Below are 20,633 nucleotides of genomic sequence, written 5' to 3'. Positions count from 1 at the left end.
GCCCTCTACTAGGGGCGGGATTCACTGTGGGGTGGCGTGGCACATCTGAACTACTTGCACACTGCCAGGCTTGTGGTGCTGGGGATCTGGCGTATTAGCTGGGGTGGATCGGCAAGGTGCACAGGGGCGGGAGGAGCAGGCTCAGCTTGCTTTCCTTCAGAGATCCACTTCGGGAGGGGCCCTGCGGCACAGGGAGGGAGTCAGACCCACCGGAGGGATGGATCCGCAGAATCACAGTGTTGGGTGTTTGCATGGTGCAAGTTCCCTGGCAGGAACCGGTTCCCTTTGGGATTTTGGCTGGGGATGGGCGAGGGAGATGGCGCTGGCGAGCGCCTTTGTTCCCCACCAAGGTGAGCTCTGTCGTCCGGGGCTCAACAACTCTCCCTCCCGTTGTCCTCCAGCTCTCCTATTCTCCGAGCAGAGCTGTTAGCTTATAACCTTCCAGATTTCAAGTCCCACTTGCTGTCTGAACACACTCCATCCGGCCCCTCCGCTTTTGCCTGCCAGACTCAGGGGCTCTGCTTGGCCGGAGGGCCGCCCCTCCGCCCCAGCTCCCTCTCGCCAGTCCGTGCAGCATGCACCGCGTCTCCGCCCTTCCTACCCTCTTCCGTGGGCCTCTCGTCTGTGCTTGGCTCCGGAGACTCCGTTCTGCTAGTCTTCTGGTGGTTTTCTGGGTTATTTAGGCAGGTGTAGGTGGAATGTAAGTGATCAGCAGGACGGGCGGTGAGCCCAGCGTCCTCCTATGCTGCCATCTTCCCAGGATCCCCCGCTTTGGTAAAATTACTGGATTACATGGTAGTTCTATTATTAACTTTCTGAGGAAACTCCATACTGTTTTCCACAGTGGTTGTACCAGTTCTCATTCACGCCAACAGTGCGTGAGGGTTCTTTTTTCTCCACATCCTCACTAACACTTATTTCTTGTGTTTTTGATTTTAGCCATTCTGACAGGTGTGGGTTGATATCTCATTGTGGTTTTGATTTGCATTTCCCTAATGATGAGTGATGTTGAGCATTTTTTCACGTGTCTGTTGGCCATCTGTATGTCTTCTTTGGAGAAATGCCTGTTCATAACTTCTGACCATGTTTTAATTGGATTATTTGTTTTTGGGGTGCTGAAGTATATTCATTTATATATATATATTTTTTAGAATAGTAACCCTTTATTGTATATGTCATTTGCCAGTATATTCTCCCATTCAGTAGGTTGCCTTTTAGCTTTGCTGATTTTTTCCTTCACTGTTAAGAAGATTTTTATTTTGATGTAATCCTGGTAGTTTAATTTAGCTTTTATTTCCCTTGCCTTAGAGTCATATATAGAAAGATGTTGCTATGGCAGATGTTGGAGAAATTACTGCCTGTGCTCTCTTCTACGATTTTTTTTAAGGTTTCAGGTCTCACATTTTGGTCTTTAATCCATTTTGAGTTGATTTTTGTGTATGGTGTGAGAAAGTGGTCCAGTTTCATTCGTGTACATGTAGCTGTCTACTTTTCCCAATACCACTTGTTAAAGAGAACTCTTTTTCCTATTTGGGAAGGATATTCTTATGATAACAGGATAGTAACTGCTTTCCTAAGTTGTATGTGAGAAGCATGTGTTTTCTTGTCTGTATCTTGTTAAGATTTCTTTTAGTAGTCATTAGTAAGGTTCACAGTTTCCAAAACCAAATGTTGAAATTCCATTCATGACCACTCCAGTTAAAAAGCCAATTTAAAGCTCAAAATCTGCAATATGAGATAAAATGGGACTAAATAGATATACAGAGTACAAAAATATACATTAGGAATGAGGCTGGGATCATACTCTAAAATGTTCAATGTTAAGTTAACCAATACCATTGCTTTGGTTTGAGTACAAAAATAACATGAAGAAAATCTTACCTTATCAGATTAATTTGATAGTTACATGTAAGATAAATTATAGGGGAGAGCTAGAGGCAGTTAGAAAGCCTCTAAACCATTTAAAATTAATGGTTTCTCAGAGCAGAAGAATGGGAATTGTGTGTGTGTGTTGTTTGGGTGTGTGTTTTTATGTGTGTATTGTGAACAGAGCTAACAGATTGAACAGACAATGTGAGGGAAGAAAATAGCAAGACATCACAACTGATTATAGGTTGCAATGTAGAAGAATACAATAAAAATTATATTTGATACTGTGTAAGGGTAAAGCACATAAATTGGACATTCAGAAGCGGTGTTCTATTTCACAGGGAGAGTAAACTGGTTTTAGATGCACTGAATTTTGTCTGATCCTGACATCTCAAAATGAAATGAACAACCAAAAAAGAACTGTGGCTTTCACATGCAGACAGATAGCAATAGGAATAAGTAACAAGGATAATGTAGACTCTCAAGACACCTTATTTAATTTTAAATAAAATTTAAAATGATTGAAAAATAATTTCACAGATGTTCAAAGTATGTTCTTCCTTTGAGACTGATTTGTAGACTCACTGGTTTAATCACATTACATGTCAAACTAGTTAATATATAAACAGCATCCCAGCAAGATTTCAAAGCTCTCTTGCTTAAACTCCTGGCAAATAATTGCCAAAATGCAACTAGAGTTTATACCATTGAACTTTGAAGGCTGAAGCCAGAAATGTATAAATATGTATAGTTTAAATTAGCTATAGGATGTCAGGACTAGGCAGATGATTTAATTCTTTTTTTATAAAATTCTTTTTTCCTAAGTTTTTATTTTATTTTTGTGACAGAGAGAGACAGAGCATGAACGGGGGAGGGGCAGAGAGAGAGGGAGACACAGAATCAGAAACAGGCTCCAGGCTCTGAGCCATCAGCCCAGAGCCTGACGCGGGGCTCAAACTCACGGACCACGAGATCGTGACCTGGCTGAAGTCGGACGCCCAACCGACTGCGCCACCCAGGTGCCCTGATTTAATTCTTTTTAAACTAGATTAATGTTGCATCCATTTTTCTACATCCTCTATTTATGCCAAAGGCCAATATTACATAAATATGTGTATAAACTGAAACACTTATTTTTATAGTTTTCTGTTCAGCTTTAATCCTAAATTTCTTACTAGTTCACATAATTATCTTTCTATAGGCTCTAACATAGTATACTTAAAATTCAAATTTCATTGCCATGAGTTATTTGTATTGTATTTGTATATGAAATAGACACTTCATATTAGCATCCTAACCAAAATAATAATTATAGAGACATATTACTTTGCTTATGCATGACTTTTAAGTTATTAAATTCTTAAGTATTAAGATCTTAAATTTTTACATATGAACTTTATATTCCGCCACGAAGAGGAATTTCAATTTGACTACTAATTAAATTTCAAAATGACCCATTCATATGCAAATGAAGTAGACTTAAAAGATTTCCAAAAGCTCATATGGAACCCATTTTTATAATATTTAACTTATATTAACAAAAAGTATATCACATCAATATAAATAAAAATGTTGCTACACACAAAATATCTAAATTAATACAGTAGTTCAAAATTTTCTGGTCAAAATTTTAAAAAAACAGAATGGAATTCTAAAGTTCAAACTAAATAAGATAGGACATAATAAACTTAATATAAAACTATATAAAATATATTATTAAACAAGGGCACCTGGGTGGCTCAGTCGATTAAGCATCCAACTCTTGATCTCAGCTCAGGTCATGATCTCATGGTTTGTGAGTTCAAGCTCCACATCAGGCTCTGTGCTGATAGTGTGGAGCCTGCTTGGGATTATCTCTCTCTCCCTTCCTCTTTCTCTCTCAAAATAAATAAATAAATATTTTTAAAAAGAAATATATTATTAAGTAAAAATTTTTGAGAAAATATAAATGAAGAGGTTATGAGACATTTCAGAAAAGGGTATCATTTTACTTTATTTAAATTAATTAGCATTACAAAATTGTCAATTAACTACCTTGTTTTATTTAACATTTTTATATTTACATGATTATGAAAAGTACGTGTCAACTGAGCTCTTTTTCTTTTTTTTTGTTTCAATAATCAACAAATATTTATTGAATACTATGAACTTAGCCAAATGATATGTGATCTTGGATACAAATAATGGTAAACACTCTGGATGTTTATAATTTAGTCTGTAGAAAAGTTATAGATGTGAGAGAAAACTAAGAATGAAATATGTTTTTCTGTTCATCTACACTTCACCTAATTTAATGTCTCTTAAGAAAGAGGGAAAGCAAACAAGATTTAGACTAGATAAAAAAGCCTATGTACAAAAGTGTAAGTATAACTATTCCTGCATAGCACTAAAAGGTTGTATTAGTTTTCTAAGCTACATAAGAAAGAACCACAAATTAGGTGGCTTAACACAACATGCATTTATTATCTCTTTGGGTCACAAATCCAGGCACAGCTTAACTGGTTCCTCTGCTCAGAGTTGCACAAGACTGAAATCAAGATATTGTCTGAGTTGGGTTCTCATCTGAGCTTGGGGATCCTTTTCTTAACTCAGGTAAGCAGAGATCAGTTCTTTTTGGTGACAAAACTGAGGTCTTCAGCTTCCAGAGATCCTCCTCCATGGGTGGTTCACCAGAGTGATGTTTACTTCTTCACAGCCAGCAGGAAAGCATATTTCCAGTTTTGATACTTCTTTCAGATAGTGCCTGGACCCCATACCCAAAAACATCCCTTCTCCTGAACATTAGCTGAGTAGGGATTTTAATAACAGTTTCCCTTCATCTGTGGTCTCACTTTCCAGAGTTTCAGCTACCCAAAGTCAAAGGTGATCTGGAAGCAGATGATCCTCTTCTGATCAACCATGAAAAGGTCATTGTAGCCTAATGCAATGTCAAAATACTTACATCGTTCACCTCACTTCATCTCATCATGTAAGCATTTTATTATCTCACATAATCACACAAAGAAGGGGAGCGCAGTACAATAAGAAATTTTGACAAAGACAGACCACATTCACGTAACTTTTATTACATGCTATTGTTATAATTGCTCTATTTTATTATTATCTACTATTACTAATCTCTTACTGTGCCAATTTATAAATTAAACTTTATCACAGGCATGTGTTTACAGGAAAAAAAAAACATAGTATATGTTATAGTATATACAGGGTTCGGTACTATCTATGGTTTCAGGCATCCACTGAGAATCCTGGAATGTATACCCTGTAGATAAGTGGGACCACTCTTCCTCTGCAAAATTCTTTAACTTTTTCCACATCCTATTGGTTAGACGGAAATCACATCTGTTCACACTCAAGGTGAAGGCATTACACAACAATGTGGATAACTGAGAGCAGGAAATCAATGATTCATATTAGGATTCTCTTAAGCATTAAGGCAATAGGAGTAAGTGTGAACTTTAGTACTGTTCCAATCAGAGAGCTGAAATAAAACATTTAAACCATGAGTTTTATATTAAATTTCATCCTGAATGATTCACAACTTCACTATTGGTAATTATACAATGAGGATTAAGAAGAAAACTGGAGGCTATATCAGAAAAACTCAAGCTGTGTCATAATTTTCAATTTCTAAACTGTATTGTTCAAATCTTTTTATTATTATTTTTTTAAGTGTATTTATTTTTGACACAGAGAGAGAGAGAGAGAGAGAGAGAGAGAGAGAGAGAGACATAGCATGAGTGGGGGAGGGGCAGAGAGAGGGAGACACAGAATCCGAAGCAGGCTCCAGGCTCTGAGTTGTCAGCACAGAGCCTGATGCGGGGCTCGAACTCACGGACCGCGAGATCATGACCTGAGCCGAAGTTGGATTCTCAACAGACTGAGCCACCCAGGCGCCCCCAAATATTTTGATTTTAATGTCTTATTTGTCATGTAAGCAAAATTTACCTTACATTTTTTTTGTATTTTCTAAGGGTATTATTTATAGATTCATTTACTTAGTCAACAGAGAGTTGAAGTATACCTGTAAATGTGTCAGATGCTTAAAAGTAAACATTCCAGGATGAAAAGGCTAGAGTCCTAGCCCTTATGGACTCATAATCTAGTAGGTATATACTGTACATAAACACACAATCGTATTCATGTGGAGTTAGCATTAGTGGGTTACTGAAGTCTGGTATATAAGGGATGGGATGGAAAAGTAAAGTTGCACACTTAAAACAGAAGGAGTATCTTGAGGAAATACTCTTTGAATATTGGAAATATACATAAATTAATACATACACATACAGAAACATACATGTATGTATATTCTGAAGAAAAAAAATGAACTTATTGTCGAGTTAAGTCCCTAAGAACACCCTCACTTCTGACAGTGATTGCAAGTCTGGGAGTCTTCAAGACTACCTTTAGTTTTGATAATTCACTTGAAGAACTTACACACTCCCTGAAAGCTGTCATATCCACAGTTATGGCTTAGTACAGTGAAAGCATGAAGATTAAAATCAGACAGGGCAGAGTGCAGGAAGGTTCCCCACACAGAGCTTCCAGCTGTTCTCTCCCAGTAGAGTGATAGTACTAAATTTCCTGGCAACAATGAGTGACAATATGCGAATACTGCCAACCAGGGAAGAATTTTTATTAGGGCTTTGTCATGAGCTATGGTTGATCCTGCATGTTGCAGACCTCAGCCTCCAGTCCTTCCAGAGACTGGACTAATACTGTGTGACAATAAGTCACAATGCTAGACTACTTATTGTAGCCCAAGATCCCAATGTAAATAAAGACATTCTTTTTTTTTTTTAATTAAATTTTTTTTTAATTTATTTTTGAGAGAGGGAGAGCATGAGCCAGGGACAGGAAGAGAGGGGAGGGGAGAGGGAGACAGAGGATCCCAAGCGGGCTCTGCACTGACAGCAATGAGCTCAATGTGGAGTTTGAACTCATGAACCGCAAGATGATGACCTGAGCCGAAGTCACTTAACTGGCTGAGCCACCCAGGCACCCCTAACAAAGATATTCTTATTAGACATTCTCATTATGATATTCCAAGTGCTTAAAGGTCACTTCCCATGAACCAAGAACAAAGGCCAGATTTCTTGTTGAATAAAGTTAATTATAATTGTAAAATGAGAGTAAATATGTTTAAAAGTTGGGGGAAGTAGTATCCATGAAGGTTAATCTATGAGCTTGCTCATTACTGACCTGAAATTGGTTTTAATTATTCACAAAATGTAACTTGTTTCTATTTTACTTAATTTCTATAAATCAAAGATATGACATATTGGACAACATGAAAAGAAAAAGGAAGAATAGTTGGAGGAAAGACTTTGTGGTAAAATAATAAATAAGTCTGCAGAAGAAAACAAAGAAAAAAATTATGAAGGTTTTAGAAGCCAGGATCTATAATGTGCAATTTATCTTGAACGTATTGAAGAAGCACAAAAGAGGGGTAGTCAGGGGGACTTACAGGATCAGATTTTATTTAAAAAAAAATCATTATGGCGTTCATGTGGAGAATGGTTAGGAAAAGTATAAGTCTGGAATTAGGACTAAAAGCCAAGTAGAAAATAAGAAAGATTTAACTAACTTATTGTAGTGGGGGTGAGAGAACCACAAATTTCAGATATGTATATTTGGTAAAGTCAATTTAAAAGAATCATAATAGTAAAGTATGAGGAAACAGGAAGAATCACAAATGAGGACAAGATTATGGTGTTGGCATGTGTGGAGGGGAATGTGCAGAAAGGATTGTGGCAGTTGATACTGATTATCTGAAAACTATTTCCAGCTCCTCTTTTTCCATTTCTCATTCTAGAGGCTGAAAAAGTCAAATGCTCATTTTTACAGTCTATGATACACTACATTTAGTTCTCCATCATACACACACACACACACACACACACACACACACACACCGGACTTGAGGGCAACATAATAAGATGAAACCAGTATTTTACTAGATGTGTGACCTACACTGAAAAATAATTATTTTAAATTTGTGGGTTATACAATGATATATGCTAATAGTTCAATGAATTTACATGGAATAGAGATTAAAAACTGACCTAGAACATTGGGTCTTCATAGTTTTGATAAAGTTATTTTATCCAAATGGCTAAAATTATTTATAAGTATTAAGTATGGTAAACATTATGAATATTACACAGTTTTGCATGTAATGTTATGATGGAAAGGGAAACTTCAATATCTTAATAGAGAAGTAATATGTTGAGAAAACAATCTTTGAATATTGGAGATATATATATATATATATATATATATATATATATATATATGTATTCTCTTAAGTGTCTTTGAATGAAAAATAACTTACATTTTTCGAGGGCTTACTATTTGTGAGGTCTTGGCATTGTTATGGAGTCACTTTCTTTAAATCTTTTAATCATTTCAATAAGCAATTAAACAGATACTACAATTATCCCCTTCTAAAGTTGAAGAAATTAATCATAGCCAACAAAGATTAATTTCTCTAGGCCTACAGTTTTAACTTCCAGGCTGCTGCCTTCCAAACCAGCATGCATTTATCCAATAGGTATGTTTACTAGATTTAGCAAATAAAATTACAGAACATCCAGTGAATTTGAACTTCAGATAAACAGTGAATAATGAATAATTTACAGTATAATTATTATGCTATAATAATGTAGTATACTACATTACTCCCATGTAATATTTAGGACACATTTATACCATTCCTACAAAGGTTATTTAACTAAAATACAATTTAACCAGAATGTTGTATTTTTTCTGATAACCCTACAAACAGACTGTCAGTTTGTAGACAAGGCCTAAAGGTCTGGTCATGAACACCTTCATCTGAAAGAGAGTTCAGAGAAACTAAAGTCTGTGGGAGATCACAGATCATTTCTCAGCAAGCAGAATTTCAAACAACTTGGCCATTTACTGTGTCTCATAAATAAGAAAATACTACACGAAGGGGTTATTGGAAAGGGGAATGTTTTGTATTCTACTAGACAATGTGCTATTTCTACTGTGTACAATGTCTGGTGAGATCAGTAGTGGCCTTATAGTGTTTAGTGGACTATACATGTTTAGTCTTAAGAATCTTCTGGTTGCCTTCCTTTAGTAGTTTTGTTCCACTTAGTGCTACCTTTTTCTGAACCTCAGTGTGCTAGTCTTTTACTTTTAAAATTATAGTATTATGTATTAACGAGCTAAGGGTCAAGTTAAATAGCTATTTAATTAATTTCTTAATGCTATATTTTTACCATTTAGTGAATAAATGAGAGGGATAAGTTTTCCTCTGATATCTTGGGCTATAACATATGTCTACAAATTGTGGAGGAAGCATACTGGTTAATATGCTAAATTGCTTTCTCCCTTGCTTTGTCTCTCTTGAGACTTTTTAATCTACTTTTATGTACCTACACACCAACTTCCTACTCTACCAATTAACCATTCATTACCTAATTATCTCCTCCAGCTGAGAATTCCACTTCTTTAGAATAATTTCCCCCTTGTTATCATTCTTGTAACAGTATTATTTGTACTCTTTACTAAGTGATTTCTAGTAATTTGAATTGCATTCAAATAATTCAGCTAATTTACAGCAGGCAGTTTTGAGTTTTCCTCGGATTTTTGCTATTGAAACAGGTATGCTGTAATTTTTACAGTCATTTCAGAATTATCATCCTCTCTTACAATTTTACAAAATGTACTAAGTCTCTTTTCAATGCAGAATTATAAAAATTTCCAGGATACTAAACATGGTAGAGGATTTCGTCATGTATCACTAATGACTCATGGAATGAATACTATGGATAAGTAATATTATTTTGTGATTCTGAGTATTTAGAGAAATGAAACAAATATATTCCCATTGTAAAGAAGTTTTTTTTAAACGTATCCATCATATGCTGGAGTAACTGGTGTCCAGATTAACTCTCCCACTATAAAGAATGGTAAGAGAAGACAATTGTTTTCAGGCAATGGGAACAGGCAGAATTTGGTGCTGATATGTCTGTAAGGGAAACTCTACAGTTTGAGTTTCACATAAATTCTCAGCTACATACCATGGGTAACTTCCCACTCAACCATAGAGTTGGGATCCTAAAAAAGAATGAAATCCCACAAAACTGAGGAGAGAGTAATTAGAGTTTGAGGTGAGTGAAGTGGCTGGAATCTGTGGGGTGAAGCATCAGAGACAGCAGCACTCTGTACAGTGGGAGCTCCACAGGTCAGGGTGAAGGCTCATGCTGGCGTACAAGGGCTGGGAATTATATACACAGTTTTACCAGATACAAGCCTTGGAAGGGCTGAGTAGCAATGAAGCAGTGCTGGTCACGGGGAAGTTGCAAAAAGCTGCTTCTGTGGACATCTGGCCCCACCATTAGAGAGATCTCCTTAACATGTAGCTGAGATGTCAGAAAGGCCTCAGAATAAGAATCACATCCTAACAAAGCTGAAACTGAAGTCCTGAAAAAAATCCTTAGGAAAGGCTGTGAAATTTGAGTGCTCAAATAGTGAGACTTAGGAAAACACTTTGGGCCTACATCAACAAAGTATGAAAACAAGTCTAAATAATAACTAAACTAACTAAATAAAAATAACTAAACAATAACTAAACTGCCACCTTAAATAAAAAATACTTAGAAAAAGATAACAGAATTCTGCATTTCTACAAGATAGTATTCACAATGTCCACTATTTAATTTAAAACAATATGATAAGGAAAGATGGGGTTAAAAAGGTAGGGTGGGAAAGGTTAAGACTTGAGGTCCCTGAATGAAGGAAAGCACACATATTTTATAACAGTGCTGGGAATATCTGACCATGAAAACAACTTCCTCAGGTCTGATCATGAGAAAAGGTCCCTCAGCCTTAAAGTTTTTCTTAAGAATGTAACAGACACTACCTCCTCTCCCCTCATGTTTCCTACAAAAATGAACAACTCAGCACCTACAGTTATCACCCCAAGAAAGTGGGGTGGGGGGAGGGAGGAACAGACCCAAATCCTATAAAATAAAGTCCCTTGTCCATAGTCAGGGTATTCACTTTCCAATGTCCCCTCTCTTCAAAGAAAGCTTTAATACTATTCTTACTTTTTAAACTTAAACTCTAATAAACCTTTTCCTGCTGCTCATTTTATTTTGTGTCCACCTCTTCATTCTTCGAAGCTGCGAAACAAGGAACCCTGATATTGAGGTAAAGAATCCTGCAACAACTACAGCCAAAACAAAAACAACTATCATCAGCCAAGGCACCAAAATGATAAGTGAGGGAAAGAATTGTCTTTTGAATAAACACTGCTGGGACAACTGGATAGCTACATGGAAAACAATGAAGTGGACTCCTGCCACACATCATATACAAAATATAGATCAAAATGGATCAAAGAATGTTACATAATATTATCTAAAATTATATAACAATTTTCATTAATTTTGTTTTGAAAAAAAATTAAATTTATTTTGAGAGAGAGAGAGTGAGCATTTGTGCAAGTGGGGAAGGGGCAGAGAGAGAGAGAGGGAGGGAGAGAGAGAGAAGGAGGGAGAGAGACAGAATCGCAAGCAGGCTCTGCACTGTTATTGCAGAACCCGTTGCAGGGCTTGAATGCACAAAGTGTGAAATCATGACCTGAGCCAAAGTTGGACGCCTAACTTACTGAACCACCCAGGTGCCCCTAAAAGTGTATAATATTTAATAGAAAACAAGTGCAGATATTCATAACCTTGGAGTAGGCGATGGTTTCTTAGATATGACGCAAAAAGCACAAGTATCAGAAAAAAAAAAAAAGAAAATCTGTTGGACTTCATCAAAATTAAACACTTCTGTGCTTCTAAAAAACCCCAAAACTAAAAAGACAAGCCACTGAATGGGAGAACATGTTTATAAATCATATTTCTGATAAGAAACTTGTATTCAGGGGGTGCCTGGTTGGGTCCGACTTCTGCTTATGTCATGATTTTCTGGTCCGTGAATTCAAGCACCCCATCCTCCTTGGGTTCTGTGCTGACAGCTCAGAGCCTGGAGCCTACTTCAGATTTTGTGTCTCCCTCTCTCTTGTTGCCCCTCCCCCTGCCTCCTCGCTCTCTCTCTCTCTCTCTCTCTCTCAAAAATAAATAAATATTAAAAAAAAAGAAACTGGGTATTCAGAATATATAAAGAACTCTTACAACTTAATAAAAAACCAAAACACTCCTTTAAAAAATGAACAAAGGTTCTGAATAGATATTTCTCAAAAATAGATATACAAAAAGCCAATGAGAACAAGAAAAGATGCTCAAAATCATTAGCCAGCAAATGCAAACCAAAACCACAATGAGATACAACTTCACACCCACTAGGATGGCTATGATAAAAAAAAAAAAAAAAAAAAGCCAGATAACAAGTGAAGATGTGGAGAAACTGAAACCCTCATACACTGCTGATAGGAATGTACAATATATGCAGTTCCTTTGACAAAGAGATAGGCAGTCCCTCAAAAATTAAACATGGAGTTAACATGACCTAGCAAAACTACTCCTAGGAATCTACCCAAGGAAATAAAAACATAAGTTCACAGAAACTTCCATATGAAGGCTCGTAAATATAATAATCACGATTAACCATCAGCAAGTGGAAACAATCCAACTGTCCATAAACTGATGAATGAAGAAAATATCCAGTACCTGTGAAACGAAGCCTCATTCACGAAAAGGAAAAGACCGCCAAGTTTTGTGCTTGCGCATTTCGTGCCTAAGGAACAGAGCGGAGAGATCTCGCGGGATCTCAGGCGAGCGTCTGTTTGCAAACGCAGTTGTGCTGGCGGGAAAGGTCTTCTCAGACCCAGTTTTGAGCTAAGGTGATGCTCCCTGCCCTGAGCTGGTGAGGCAGAGGAGGTGTGACGGCCAGAGTGGCGGTGAGGAGAGGCGTCACAGCACCAAGGAAAGGAAGTCAGTTATTCCATGGAGTCTGTGGGGCGTTAAGGGTGCCTTTTGCAAATATTTCTGCCTCAAAACAGCCTGCAGTCCGGCTCCTCCCTGCGGTGGGGCACCCTTCAGCTGAGACTTTTGCTGAAGTCTCCTCTCGGGGCTGGCCTCCCTGATCCTCCACGCGACCAGATGGGGATCTCTTCGGTTGTCTCTGGAAACGCCCAGACAGCAGCTCATCTCAGAGGTAAAATCCCCCACCCTTAGCCCATGACCCCTGTAGCTGCCTGGTCTGAGGGTTAGCCTTGCCCCCCACTTGCCCTGCCAGGCCGACCCCTCACAAATGCCACATCTTTTTGTGAAGCCAGACCCTAAAACACAAAGACCAGCCCCTCTCACACCCACGGGCCCTCCACCTCCATACAGCCTTTGGTCTTGAACTTTCTTTTGCAACCCTAGCCTCCGTCCACTGTCTGGGATTAATACAACTAGTAGATAGGAATTTACTGATAATGGACTATAAAATGAGAGATTTGTTCAGAGCCATAATGCTGTGCGTGTGTGTGCATAATTTTTATTTTATTTTTTGAATGGAAAAATGGCTGAATTTTATTTTATTTTATTTATTTTATTATTTTTGAATAGAGAAATGGATGAGTTATCTAGTCCAACTTGCCTTTTACAGATGAGGAAAGGGGGACCCCACGGGGTCTGAATGACCACGTGTCACGGGAATTTTGTAATGGCCCACCGTAAAAAATGCTGTTTTTCATGGAACCTAATTTAAGAAAATTTTAGAAACCCTTTATTACGGATTATGTCCTAACTTTGTGTGTGTGTGTGTCTGTTACAATGTCTTTATAAAATTAAGATTTATATAGTAGGGGTTTGGGCATATTTAATAACGTCAGTTGGCAAAATAAGTAATATCTCCTTTTTTGGGGCACCAAAAAAAAAAAAAAGAAAAATTGAAGTATTGATGTATATTACAACATGGATGAACCTTAAAAACATTAGGCTGAATGAAAAAAGCCAGTCATAAGAGGTCATGTATGGTTTTATTTTTATTAAATGTATAGAATAGGAAAATCTATAGAGAATAAAAGTGGAGTAGTGAAGGAAAACAGACTGCTAAAGGGTCCACGGTTTCTTTTGGGGGTGATGAAAATAAAGTGATTACGGTGATGGCATGACTCTGTGGATATAACAAAAACAATTTGTGTTGTTAACTTTATTTTTTTTTTTAATTTATTTATTTTTGAGAGACAGAGCACATGTAGGGGAGGGGCAGAGAGAATGAGACAGAATCCAAGCAGGCTCCAGGCTCTGTTCAGCACAGGGCCCGACGTGGGGCTCAAACTTACAAACTGTGAAATCATGACCTGAGCTGAAGTCAGACACTTAGCCAGCTGAGCCACCCAGGTGCCCCTGTGTTGTTAACTTTAAATAAATGGTTTAATTATATGGTATGTTAATTAACTCAATAAAGCTGTTGCTTACCCCACCCCCATCAATGATCATACAAAGGAACAGAAATATATGTGTAATCCATAGTTGTGGGAAAGCAGTCAATAAAAAACAAACCTGAAATGGTATAGAAGTTAGACTAAGCAAATACAGATTTAAAGCATCCATTATAAATAATTAAAGGAAAAAGATCTGAATTAATTATAAATGCTAATCTCATCACATAAGCAGAGACAATAATAATGAACAGACAATAAATTCTGGAATTAACTAAAATTATAGATGGCAGAAAAAAGAGCAGTAGATTGAAGACAGATCTGTAGCAATTATCAATTTGAGGAACATAAGGATAATGATTGAAGAAAAATGAACAGTTTGAGGGACCTGAGTGAGGCCATACCAAATAACACATTGGGACAGAGAAAACTTTTTGGAAAATAAAAAGCTAAAACCTTACATTTAGATTACAGTAGCTGAGCAAACCACAAATGGTATAAATATAATCATAAGAATATTGAGGAAAGTAGTCAAAACTGTAGAAAATTAATTAAAATCTTGAAACCACCAGAAAGGGGGGGGGGGGAAACAACAGCTAAAAATGTTTTGTACAGGTGAACAATGGTAAGAATTATTGTTGACTTCTCATCAATAACAGTAAAGCCGAAATAATGATATATGCCACACACTGATGAATTCATAATTTATGTAGAGATAAAAGATATGGCAACAATCATAAAAGAATGTGAGGTATTAAATAGAGTTGTAATGTTAAAGTTAATTATATTTGCAAAGATGGAAGTGGGAATTTGGACATGAAGTGAGAAAAGGGATATAAGTTATTTGCATGAAGATGACTTAGTGTCTCAGAGATTTAATTCTTGGACAGAATTCTTACTATTATGCTAGGCATTGTGTAGTAGGGTACAGACTACATCAATGAGCAAAATACACTTTGTCCCTATTTTTTTTTAATTTATTTATTTAACTTGAGAGAAAGAGAGAGAGAGAGGGAGGCAGAGAGAAGAGGAGAGAGAGAATCCCAAGCAGGCTCTTGGACTGTCAGCTCAGAGCCCAATGTGGGGCTCAAACTCATTGTGAGAGAGATCATGACCTGAGCTGAAATCAAGTGAGATGCTCAACTGACTGAGCCATACAGGCGCCCCTTTGTCCTTATTTTAAGTAGTGGCAATGCAAAAGGCCATAATGAAGAGTCTTGCAAGGAAGACAATTATACTGATGTTAATTTAGAGTTGAAATAAGTAGTAAGGAATATTACAGTATAGAATTTGATAAAGATTATGTGGAGAGTTATTTTTGATAGTGATACAGAGCAAAAGGATGTTATATAACATTAAGTAAATATTTCCATAATGTTGTTTATATATTGTTTTATCCCCAATTTATGATGAGCTTCTTTGAGGCAATAACAATATTGTTCACCTTTGGATCTGTTTACTATACCTAACCGTGTGTCTGACACAGCACAAAATTAACCTTCAAAGATCATGACATTTCAACAAGAGAAGTGAATTATACAATATAGTAATTCCTAGACAGATTATTGCCCTATGTAAGGTCTTAAAAAAATTGATAGGTAAGTTAAAATTTCCTGGATGGAGAATAATGTCCAGATATATTTTCAGGATACCGGATACCCAGTTTTGGGATAACACTTAGAAACAACACACATTCTATAGTCCTGGTGCTTAAATGTCATTTTTATATTAATAACTTTAAGTATTAGGAGAAAATTGTTGTCCTAGTATTCAGGAAACTTTCTAATGTGTCCCTTGTGAATATTTTTGATTTGGGAACCTAGTATCATTTGTTTTCCTTATGTAGCTCAATTTTAATTATTATGTAATAGTGAGTATTTTAATTAAAAAATAAGAACTAGATGCCTGATTATTGTATTTTATAATATCTAAAATCTAAAAGTCTAAATTTTTATTTAATATATAAAATATTCAATATACAAAATATTTAATATACAAAATATTCTATTTTGTTTTGTAATGTAGCATAGAGAATAATATAAAGTATATATTACCGTGTTAATAACACATTCCTTAAATTACCATTGTTTTATAAGATTCTTTGTCTCCTTTGGACATTTGAAACTAGATGTTTGAAAGAAAAATTCAATTTTCATTTCAAAGTTTTCTTTTTTGGAGGATTGGCTATTTCCTTAGTATAGATGTCAGTGAATTTTTCTGATTCCAGTAATTCATTTTAACATGTTTTTATTATGTTAACGTAGTTAATTTTTGTTTTTTTGGAACTGTCAGTGGAAAAAAAGGAAAGGAATTTATTCAGATGTTTTTAAATGTTTAATTTGAATCTATTAACACAACTAGCAAACATATGGCAAAGCAAAATGTTTACATTTCAGCAAAATTCTCTCATCTTTTCAAATTTTAGCAGTGACTTACAGTTTTTAGATACATAATGCAAAAGTGATTGCCATACATTTGACTGAAAAGTAAATGAATGGCTGAGGGCATTAATATATCAAATCTTTCACATCTAGATTATTTAAATTTATACCAACCAAGTTAATAGTTTTAGTTACTAATCCATAGCTAATGAATCTGTCACAAATCCATTAATTTATCTAAAAGTGTTCATGGAGTCTTTATGATTATACTACACAATAAAAATTCAAAAATAAAACACAGTTCTTGCTCTAAATATTTTCATAATTTAGTCTGGGGAATATGCTTTTAAAGAAGAAAAAGGGGTGTTTGGGTGGCTCACTTGGTTGAGCATTGGACTCTATTTCTGCTCAGGTCATAATCCCATGGTTGTGGGATCAAGCTCTGTATTGGGTTCCATGCTGAGTGTGGAACCTGATTGGGATTCTCTCCCTCCCTTCTTCCTCTCCCTCTCTCCCCTTCTGTCCTTCCCCTGCTCTCACTCATACACACTCTTTCTCCATAAATACATACATAAATACATAAATAAAATAAAATGTTTAAAGAAAAATGTAACAGCAGCAGTAGGGTTGGGTGGTATGGGCCCAAAGTAGATATGGTTTTAAGGTCGTATATTTTATTCATTAATATTACACAGCTTGAAATCTAAGAATGATTGAGAGATAACAGATGTGGCATTAGTTAGCATTTTGATTTGGAACTGTCCAAAGGAGTTTAGAAATATCTGTTGATACATTAAAAATACACACCTCCAGGTGTATATCAGCCTGAGTGTACATCAGCATGAATCATGAATGAGAAATACGTATCTATAACTATCTATGATGCAATTTCTAACTAAAAATCTATGTATCTGTCTATCATCTATCTATTCGCAAATCTCAAAATTATGAAAAGCCACCTCTCAGGGTTTATTAGAGAAAACTCATTAGATGTTAACCATCCTGAAGATAGAAGCCATGCCTAAATATTCACGATCTGGTATCAACAGACTTTTTTCTGAAGGGTTTGGTAGTAAATATTTTTGACATTGTGGGCCATACAGTGTCTATTGCAACTACTCAGTCCTACTGTTGAGCAACTGAAGACAAAGCGAACAAATTGGTGTGACTAGATTTGGTTCATTGACTAGGTTTCTCACCGGTATTTATATATTCCCACAGCGAGCACTGTGGTTGCATTGTGTAGTATCTCAACTAATATGAAAAACTAAGATGAAAAACTATGTTTTTACTTAAAGAACATGGATGCTATAGATGATTGGATTGGATTCCTGGTTATATTTTCTGGTACCGATTATGTGTTTTAAATAGAAATTACTAGGGGATAGAAAACAGTAAACAAAGTAAAATTGTTTTAGAATAACCTATCCCAAAAGTATCCCATGATCACTGATTCTGAAGAATATTTAATTAGACATTTTGTCAAAAAATGTTCCATGTTAAATTCAGTTTAAATAATGTCTTGTAAACAAAGGTTAAAGGTTCAAGCAAGTGTCAAAATATGCCCTGTGAGATGTAAGAGATGCCTGGACTACTTTAAATGATTCCTCATATTTATTTTGCTGCCAACTTCTAATTTCCAAAATCTTCTATTCAGAACAAACATCAGGGATGATATGAATAGTTTGGGGCTGCCGTATGTCACTTAGTCTCCAAAACTCATTGATTCATTTATGTACAATCATAAGTAATCACTTGAAATACGGTAAGAGAGCACAGTCAATTGTGTACAAAAGTGTGGTTATTTCTAAAATTGTATGCACCCACACTAAGTGATTTGATACAGAAACAAATTAGTCACTATATTACTTGTTATCACAGCAATTAAGGTATTTTAACTGGTATTTGGCTTTGGGGCATAGACTAATATGCCATCTTTTTTTATTGGAAAATAAAATGTATAAATTTTTAATGTTTCATTAAAACATAGATAGCTACCTTTAAAATATTCTCAAAAGGATTCAGAAGAAGAACATTGGGATATATTTTAGAAAAGGCATTAAAATTTCTGGTAATTAAGGGAAAAAATGAACCCTCTTTTTAAGCCATGCATGCATTGTGTTCAAGAGATAAGTTTGTGGTTCGCTACTCTATTGTAATTAAAAGAGATGTTAATTCAATGTGCAAAGAGGAGATGGTTCTTTATTTAGACAGCTAAAATATGTAAAGACACAAGTTAAAGGTTAGTGGAGGAAATTAGAAAACTAAAGGATTAGGATCTGAGAAAATGTACCTATTGGAAGATGAAATTTCCACATTGTCTGTGCCCCCAGAGAAATCTGTAGATTCCTCTACTTTAGTATTTCAGTTCAATTATTTGTGTACTCTAAACTTCTCAATTGCACTGAAGAATCCTCCAGGGCAGAAACTATATTTCTTAGTCTGTATATCCATGGTTTCTAGTATAGTAGCTGACCCATAGTTGGTTCTCAATAAATCTTGGTTGAGTGGTTATATTGCCTGATTACAGAAGGGATGACAGACTGAATGTGGCTTTCTCTCCTCCCCTTGTAAAGGCTTTTGGTTTCCCTCCCAAATAATGCCATCAGTAGTGTGCCATTGTCCCTGTCCTACTGCTACATTGCTTGTGGGCTAATGGTTTACAACTTTGCCCTTCTCTAGAGACTTGCCCTTAGCTTGAAGGTGGTTCAGAGGATGGTGTTATATTTTTACTCTGGACATGAATTTCACCAATAAAAAATTGAGGTAACATTGATTAATTTAAGTGCTGACAGGATAATTAAAATTAAATTTATAAAATTTATATGCATGCCCAGTGTAATTATGCACAGTACAGTTTCTACAAGTACGCACAGCATCCCCAAAATAAGTGTTACATATTATTTCTAGGGAAGGAAATGTTCCTAAATTCATGTTGCCTTACTAATGAGTCATGCATTTAATGAGAAAAAAAAATCTTGTAATTTTTTCTAAAATTGATTCTCTACTAAGATAAATCTTCAACTTCTGAAAATGTTGGAATTATATTGACTTGCAAATTTGTTTTATTAGAGAAGGAGTATATATTATTTCCTACACAAAGTTTATGAGACCAGTTAATATTTAAAATGTTGGGAAAGTAACATGACAAACTGCAATTTCTTTACTGCTCACCACTCAAATCAATTTATGTATTCAAATAAGTTAGAAACAACTTTCTGTTATCAGTTAAAATATTTCATGGCACCTTCCTACCATTATAGTTCAAGATGCTGAGACTTACTCTAATATCACCCTGAGTTGATGAGAGTTCAGTTAATTGTTTTATTTGGATGTCAGTATGCAACTCATATTTCAATTTCTAAGTAGAAAACAAAAACCCTATAAGTGATAAAGTTTGTAGGATGCAGTAATGACATTGCTTTCAGGTCAGTCATTATTAACTTGGGGGTGGGGATAAGTAAAAAACAAAACAAAACAAAACTTATTTTTTAATTTATTTTTTTAATTTAGAAGTCAGGAAACAGAAGTTACACTTCATTCAGAAGTGATGTTGGGGACACCATGCCCCAAAGCTACTAAGTATTTTTCACTTTGAGCCTTCAAATGAAGCCAATCCATTTCAGGGTTGCAAAGGTTTCTTCCTTCCTTCCTTCCTTCCTTCCTTCCTTCCTTCCTTCCTTCCTTCCTTCCTTCTTCCAATAGTTTTTTTGATGAGTGATTCTTAATAAAGAGGAAATCATAGACTCTAGAAAGAACAAGTTGAAAAGTTCAGACCAACTGAAGTACTCAAGTTGGATTTGCTATTAAATTAATATTTTCTTATATTGAGAGTGGTATTAAGAGGAAGACTCAATGTTGACTTAGCAGCATTAAAAAATAATTGAAGTGTCACCTGGGTGACTCAGTCGGTTGAGCATCTGACTTCGACTCAGGTCATGGTCTTGCATTTGTGGGTTCAAGCCCCACATCAGGCCCTGTGCTGACAGCTCAGAGTCTGGAGCCTGCTTCTGATTCAGTGTCTC

General features: G+C 35.9%; 2 long non-coding RNA genes across 2 annotated transcripts in view; one reads left to right on the top strand and one right to left on the bottom strand.

The window, feature by feature from the left end:
• The window catches only part of LOC123382941, a 111,066-nt gene extending 98,378 nt beyond the window's left edge, over positions 1 to 12,688 (bottom strand). The window contains exon 1 of the long non-coding RNA XR_006592143.1: positions 12,525 to 12,688. This is a non-coding gene — a long non-coding RNA (uncharacterized LOC123382941). The remainder of the gene's footprint in view (positions 1 to 12,524) is intronic.
• Positions 12,689 to 12,877: 189 nt separating this feature from the next.
• Positions 12,878 to 20,633, top strand: part of LOC123382940 — a 79,107-nt gene continuing 71,351 nt past the window's right edge. The window contains exon 1 of the long non-coding RNA XR_006592142.1: positions 12,878 to 13,011. This is a non-coding gene — a long non-coding RNA (uncharacterized LOC123382940). The remainder of the gene's footprint in view (positions 13,012 to 20,633) is intronic.

Source organism: Felis catus, chromosome F1 (genome assembly GCF_018350175.1).
Source record: "Felis catus isolate Fca126 chromosome F1, F.catus_Fca126_mat1.0, whole genome shotgun sequence".
Lineage (NCBI taxonomy): Eukaryota > Metazoa > Chordata > Mammalia > Carnivora > Felidae > Felis > Felis catus.
Note: the sequence above shows the minus strand (reverse complement) of the source record. Positions and strands in the feature narration are given on the sequence as shown.